Raw genomic sequence first — 8,292 nt, 5'->3', positions numbered from 1 at the left:
ATGACACATAATTCAACTCATTTTAACTAAATCCAACTAATTTGTGGCGTTATTAAAACATTTCGCCTTTGGCGAAAAAGTATGTCCTGTGGGGGAGAATATTTTCATTTGCTCAAAACTCATGTTTTTGTTTGCAAATGCATAAAGGTGTAATTACAAGTACCATCTCTATTCTTACACACTTGTGGGTGTGTTACGATTTAGGATAAATGGTATCAAAGATATGTGTGATATCGAATTCCACTAAATGTTCTTTGATCTAGTCTAGTTTACATTATCACCAGGGCCTTCCTTGTTAATCAGCTCATACGGCGGAAGGGTTTTGTGAAGGGTAACACCGGGTACAGCACAGCGCAAGAGTCTTTTACTTTAAAACGTTTTTTTTGTAAAACCTTTGCGTGGCTAGGCGGCGACTTCGCAAAATGTTTGCCAATTTCTGCGTAGCTATGCAAACACACCGCGGAGTTACTGCGGAGTATCTGCGAAACTAATAGTCCCTTTTATGGGACCAATGTTCATTAGTTTTATAACCGTCGAGCATCGGCACAAGCGTGGTGTTGGAAGACAAGTTATACGTTACAAGTTATATGTACATCCCATGTGGTGACTGTTTTTCACTTTTCATATTCTAATTTAATTTATAATACCAAACCATTATAGTACTCCTTAAAACTTTAAAATGACTTTAAAATGACTTTAAAGTAACTACAATATATTGACCGAGAACAAATAGTAAAAATCAGTACAAAGTACATAGCAAGGATAAGATCTACAAGCTCTATATTACAATGAGCGACGTTTCGGTGTAGGTTCGCTCCTGATTGTAACATAGAAGTTGTTCATCCATATATCGTATTCTTACATATAGATAAGAGGCATTGAGAAGTTGGAGTACAAAGCAAGGATAAGATCTACAAGCTCTATATTACAATTAGGAGCGACGTTTCGGTGTAGGTTCGCTCCTGATTGTAATATAGAAGTTGTTCATCCATATATCGTATTCTTACATACAGATAATATTCAACCATTGTCTCTTTTATCAGCCGCTGGTACCGTTTGTACCGTTTTGTTTGTACAAAGAAGGATTTTGTCTGTCATCTTGCAGATTTAGCCTCAGAATGTGCTCATTCTTATTAGGAACGAGAATATTTGATTATCATGAATATATATTATACAGTTAAAAGTTATACATATATATGTACACGGTAAATGTATTCTCTTTAAAGTCGTATACGACCTTCAGCTTTCGCGAGCGAGTTGAATGGTCCAGGTACAAAGGAACGAAATGTAGAACAGGTGTATAAGTGTTTGAATTTCGTAAGGTAAATGTAGGTTTTGTTAAATATGATTATAGAACGAATTTCTTTTTAAGTTCCATTCATCAAAATGTCCTGGGAAATCTAATTATGCTTGAGAAGTAGAGTTGACTTGATGGGAGATGGGACGTTAGCCAGGTGGTTTTTTTGTTTTCAGGTGAAACTACAGGAATGTACACCAATGTCTGCCAATGAAAGAAAGTGACATGGCAAGAACATTTCCGATGAAATCAAGCTTCAAACACAACATTTTGACAGTCATGAACCACGTGAACCCGGACAGCACGTGCAAGATGTGATTAGCCAGATTTTCCATTGTCACTCAGACTCGGATGTGAGCAGACGCATGTTGTTTTCTTGGAACCAAACGCTCAAAGAGAAGTTATTAAACACATTTAATCATCAAGGAAGCAACAGCGATGATCGTGCTGAACGTTTGCGTGTCACATGCATGTCGCAGGTGGGCACACGTCAAAATAGTGCTGCCCAAACGATGCATGTTTCTCAATTTGTCATCAGCAGATTGTGGGCCCGATATCAACAAAAACATACCGTCGATGATCGACGCCGCTCTGGACGCCCAATGGCATATAAGTGACGTTGGCTGGAAAATGCAAATTTCGAATTTGACCCCGACCTCATTAACAATCTAGTATGCCACCATCTCACCACACCGACAATTAGAACCCATTAGATTTCATCGCCTACTCCGTAGCAGGTATGATCATATCATTTCCATTTGCCATTACGATATAAATCAGGTGGCCTAGCTTTGGTTACTGGTGGCCTATAGCCCGTGTATAACTGTGTAAATAATATTGTTATGCCCAAATATATTTGTTTATAAACATACCTTTGTATTTATGACCAAATTGTTCTCGTCGCTTTATGGCTGAAATAATGCCGATACGAAGTTAAATTTTAACTCACTCGCTCACATAAGATTAAAGGACATGCCGTGATTCCAAATATCCCCTACTGTTTTGGCATAGTATATGACGCCTCTCCAGGACAGCCTTGGGAAAATAAATTAGGCACCAATAGTTAGACATATTGTACGAATGTAGATATGGTTATATTTGGTTACAGCAACATGTAGACATGCCACAGAGCTTTATAAGCCGTTTGGCAAAGACCTTAAAGTGGAAGTCTCATGGGTATAACCAACTTTGCAGAATTGGATAGATCGTAACATCTTTGATGCAAATATCGTTTTCAAAACATCGAAAGGCGGCGCGTAAATATGGTTTATTTACACTTTAGTCCTGTCTATCAATTTCAAAGGCTGAAACGAAAATAAAGCGGAGGCGGATCAAGCTGCTCTATATGGTCATGTTGGGGGTGATTTCCTCCACAATTTCACATCGATCGTACGTACTTCGTTCCTTTTTGCGGTATCTAGATTATAACTAAAGTCATGGCGACGGTGACAATAGTTTTCTACTTATCATGGAATGTGAATGTTCCTCGAAGATGAATTGGTGATTTTTAAGGAAGAAGTACAAGTGAACCCCACCATGTCTGACCCTGTGACCAACAATAGTGATGAAGATAACAAGGGTGATCCCATCCTGGACACATCCCCACCCCCTATGTTCGCTTTCGCGTCGCTTTCTCAGACACATGCATCCTCAACCCAAGTGTAAATGTGGTCACAACTTCGAGGATCCGTATCACTACATATTTATTTATCCACTCTTTATGAAAAACAAATAGTTTTACAATTAAAAAATCTTAATTCGGAATGATCTATATGCTAGTGATTCATAGAAACATGTTCATGATACAGTCGGTATTGAACAGTGGACTTGTGATTATGGAAAGGGTTTTGTCGCTTTTATTTAAGAAATTATATAGTAACTTTTTGAACCAGTTATATTCTTTTTAATTTTTATAGATTATTTCATTTCGACAAGGGAACTTACTTAAACATTTCGGAATCACCACGGGGCGACTGAGTTAAGTATTCAGTGCAAACAGGGAAAATAAATGGTGGTTGACAAGACTGTCTATTGCATCGCGTGACAAAAATATCAGTTCTAACCACGTCACGAGGCTAGACAAGCGACGTATTGTACAACCACCGCAATACTATTCTACATGTATTATACATGTAGAATTTACACTGAATTTGCGTGATTCTATTTCTTAATGCTTGAACAGGAACCCGTCCGGGTCCAAACCACTTCAATCGGGGTTCACATGCGAGAAAGTAGTTCCAACTTTAGAGACTAGCGAAAAAATAAAATAAAATGTATTTTAAACTACAAAACTGAAGATAAAGATAATCCTATAGTGGTGGAAAGGTATGTATTGATTGACCAAATTAATAACAAACTACATTACTTAGACAGTTGCTTCAGAGATATAAACACCTGTGTGAAATAGAGTTAGAATGTATTTGTTGTTACCCTGTCTGGTTAAGACAAGGTTAAGCAGGGAGTGGTCGGATCGGAGTATACAGTGTCTGAGTAGGGTATCTATGATAAACTGCGGCATGGTATCTCAGTGAGTTAACACTATACAACCTGCATAAGACCGGACAAGTGCAAGCAGACATACAGACATTGGCGACCCTGCTCTGCATGGTTACATTATTAAAGGGAGACTTCGATTTCTCCTTGTTACAACATTAATAGGAGGCACTGGAAGTCCAGTCGCCTCAATGCTCTGTGCAGAGATGCGTACAGTAGGTGTGTCAGATTCATTAGGTTTTTCGGCACCATCCCTTGCTCTTGGGTTTACACGACTAACACCCGCATCAAGTCCGACTTTAAACGGTCCAACTTAACCCATGTCCCCTACATTGAGCTGACAGTTTCCACTTTCATTTACCTGTGGAAATAAAATTATGTGTTGTATAGCGAATATGCACACACATGTCACTTACAGACAATTGGAATTAGGTTTATGGCGTAATTATTCCCATCACGTTCAACAATTAAGGATTATAGGTATACCAGGTACATCAACTGTGCAAAGCACATAAGCTATGCCAATGAATTGTTACAGTGCATATATTTCATTACACTTTTTATATTTTTAACAAATTAAACTTAAACTAGGAAATTCTAAAATTCGAAAGTCGCTAGACCAGTATTTCTCGTTTTTATCGCCACTGGTCGACCATGACGGCTGCTCCTTGGCAAGCTCATTCACGCGAACAGTAAATTACGTAATCATAGATAAAGTCGGCGCGTACGTCCGCCCCGGCCCTTGTTCTCTTGATAAATGTTTTGTTACCAGCTGGCGCAGGTTTTGACCACCATCTTAAACTGTAATTAAAATAAACTCTTCTCAGGCAATACTGATACCATTCTATTACCACCTGCTTTTGTGTAGTCAACTTTGACAGCCCAGGGCAGATAACAGAGACCGAAATTACAACTTCAAAGTAATTGTTAATGTGATAAGAGTAGAGCTGTGGGGGTATATAACTCCTTGGGTGTTGGTCCTCAGCACACTTGCTTGAATAAACCCTAAGGACCTCACAGCTCTCTTTTCTCTTGTTTCAAGGTAAGAAACATGTAAATATTCCTATTTTATGACTAAACTTCTTATTTCATTGTTATTATTGTCTAGAAAATGTTATAGTTAAGTTGAATCAGTACTGCCATATTGTAACTCTCAATCTACTCTGTACAAGTTCTAAATGACTGCTCATTATATATATTATTTACTGTTTAATACACAGTAATTTCCCAGTGTTATTCGAAGTGTAATGCGTCGTGGGCTCCTCCAGTTTATGTGTCATTAATATGCGGCACCAATAGTTCTCTCCTATATTTCGACATCCATGATTATTTTCTCCTTCTATGTCTAACATCATCTGTTCAAAATACCAGATGCATATACAGTTTATATTTCCGTGCAGTAGCGTAGCGTACATGTAGCTTAGTCACAAAACGGTTCCTAGAGTTAACACAACTGTTTCAAGCAAGATTTATTTATATTATACGTAGGTCGGTTAGTCCATATTTTCCGACAGTCCACCGATCAAAGGTTATATGAGCAGCTTTACCTTCCGTGTGCGCTTACAGAATAGGCTATAACAAGGCATTCCATATTTCTTAGGTTTTATCCTCATTAAGTAAGTATTTGAATATTTTGTAAAGAGTCCCTTTCCTCATATAGTTGCATACGCTACAACACAACCTATACTACAATTTTATTACCGTAGTCATTTAAATAGTGTTATAGTCATCTTTTATGCTTCATAACAACGTACATTTAAACGCGCATCGTTTAAGTATACATGTACAATTGCCGTATTCACTCCATTAGCTGTTATCGTCTAGCTCCGTATATATATATAGGAAATGTGCGTAGTCAATAGCAACATAGCCGCCGTGATTCATTACCGTAGTCACCAAAGTAATCACCACTAAAACTAATAATTACACTAACTAAAACCGAGCTATGTCTTCTACCGCGTACATTCGTATCTTTATTTAGATCAAGTATTTACTTTCCGTATTAGCCGAAATTATTATGTTGTGATAATTATTACTGAAACCACAAATATTAATGTTTACCGTCTTTTCAAGTAAATGTCATGTTCCTCATCTAAGCAGTTTGTGCAGTCTACCGTACATGCTCTATTAAAATGTTACGACTACTCAATTTAGCTGTTAAGAAATGTTATTTAGCATTACCGTTATTATTCTAGTAAATACTGCATCTGTTGTATAATGTTACCGTACATACTCCAATTTCAATACATTGCCTTTATTATTATGCCTTTATTAGATGGACAATGTGTTAGCATTTTATTATCATTATTATGATTGTACGTCACTATTATATATTAATTGATGTAACTTGAATGATAGACACTTGCTTGAATAAACCCTAAGGACCTCACAGCTCTCTTCTCTCTTGTTTCAAGGCTAGCTCCCAATAGCTAATTCCCCAAACCGAGGCCTGACAGTTATTGGGATCACCCAAAAAGGTTGTCTTAATTGGTGGAGACGTTCGATCCTCGGTGCCTGGAGCCAGCCTTGTGAACTACAAGTTGAGACTGTGACGTTACCTGTACCTGACTCCACACTACCACCACCACCTCCACAGCTTGACACCACACTATGCCTGCTGACACCATCGTCCCCTACAGAAGCAACAACACAGTCAGTCTCATCTTACCCAGCAACAACCCCCAGTAATGGCACAGATACATCTCCCCAAATACACAGGTCAGCAGGATGCTGAAAGTTGGTGGGCAGATTTCTACAACTTCAACTTCCTCCATGGTCACACAGACACCCAATCCTGTAGAATTCTACCCTTCTACCTGGACGGAGCTGCTAAAGTATGGTTCAGGGACCTCCCTGCGCACACACAGCTGGACATCCACTTGCTGAAAGCGGCCTTTCAGCAACGACTTCGCAGTTCATCAGCCTTCAATTTGAGTCTTCTTGATATGACACAGAAGGAACAGGAGGACGTTGGAGACTTCATCACCAGGGTCCAAGCATCTGCGTTACACTCCTGCTTACCACAATCTGTGATAGTAGCCATTGCAATCAATGGGCTACTCCCACAGATTAAGCAGTGGGTGTATATGAAGGAGCCACTGACCCTGGACGAGGTTCGTCACCATGCCCAACTGGCTGTACAATCGCAGGCCCCAAGCAAGGAAGAGGTCAGCATGGTCCAACAAGTTGAGCAATTAACGAACTTGGTGACCATGCTGATCACTACAAACAAGGTCTGTGCTGTACAATCAGCAACTCCCTCATCCCACCATCAGCAGCACGAGCCCCAGGTCCAGCAACAGCCACCCTCCCCATCACCAAGATACCACCAGCAACCACAACAGGAACCATACCAACCACAAGAGGATCCATACCAGTCACCACAGCAGTACCAACCACAGCAGGATCCATACCAGTCACCACAGGAACAATACCAACCACCACAGGATCCATACCAGTCACCACAGGAACCATACCAGTCACCACAAGAACCATACCAACCACCACAGGAACCATACCAGCCACCAAAGGAACCATACCAACCACCACCACAGCAGTACCAACCACTACAACATCAATACCAGATACGGCAGGAACAATATCAACCACTGCAGGAACAATATCAACCACTACAGGAACAATACCAACCATCACCACAGCACTATCAGCCACCACAGAAGGAGTATCCAGTTCCACCACCTCAGCCCCACCACACAGCACAGCAACAACAACAGACGCCATCCTTCTACCCGTACAGCTCCAGCAACAGTCAACGTCTGCCAATTCCACAGCACCTTCGAGGCAGATGTCGCGGATGTGGTGAGTTTTTTCGGTTCCCTCACAATTGCCCTCATAGAAATACAGTCTGTAATTATTGCTCACGCATAGGTCACCATGCAAAAGTATGCATGCGCGCATACTATACACAATATTCTGGGGTCAGGCAAGAGTCAGCCTTTGTATCACTTGTGGCTCCCTTGACAAAGAACACTGTTCATGTCAAGGTGAAACAAGTGAGAACTACAGCTCTTGTTGACACAGGTGCATCAGTTAGCTGTGTCAGCATGGGCTACTTAAACAAGGTTGGCATCAAACCCTCTCATTTACGCCCATCTCACCTAACCGAAATCATAGGTGTAGGTGGTGAAAAACATTCTGTGCTAGGCTCTGTCTCTCTTGACATTAACATAGGGCATATCTACCTCCCCCAAATCTTTCATGTCTTTCACAACTTACATCACTCTCTCATCTTAGGCATTGACTTCCTTGAATTAAACAAAGTCACTATAGACCTGCCCTCAAAATGCCTTCACAAACATGAAGGTCTTGTTTCAGTCTCCCTGGCATCAATCAATGGAGGCTACGCAAGACCATGCAAGTCTGTAATTATTCCTCCACACTCTCAAGCTGACATTCCCATCAAAATTTCTCATTGTCAACAAGGTCAAGTTTTTCTTCTTGAACCAGTTCCGGCATTAAATGACATGCAGCTCCATGGTGCT

Source organism: Haliotis rufescens, unplaced genomic scaffold, assembly GCF_023055435.1.
Source record: "Haliotis rufescens isolate VD_foot unplaced genomic scaffold, xgHalRufe1.0.p SCAF_10, whole genome shotgun sequence".
Lineage (NCBI taxonomy): Eukaryota > Metazoa > Mollusca > Gastropoda > Lepetellida > Haliotidae > Haliotis > Haliotis rufescens.
This window is presented reverse-complemented; position numbering follows the sequence as displayed.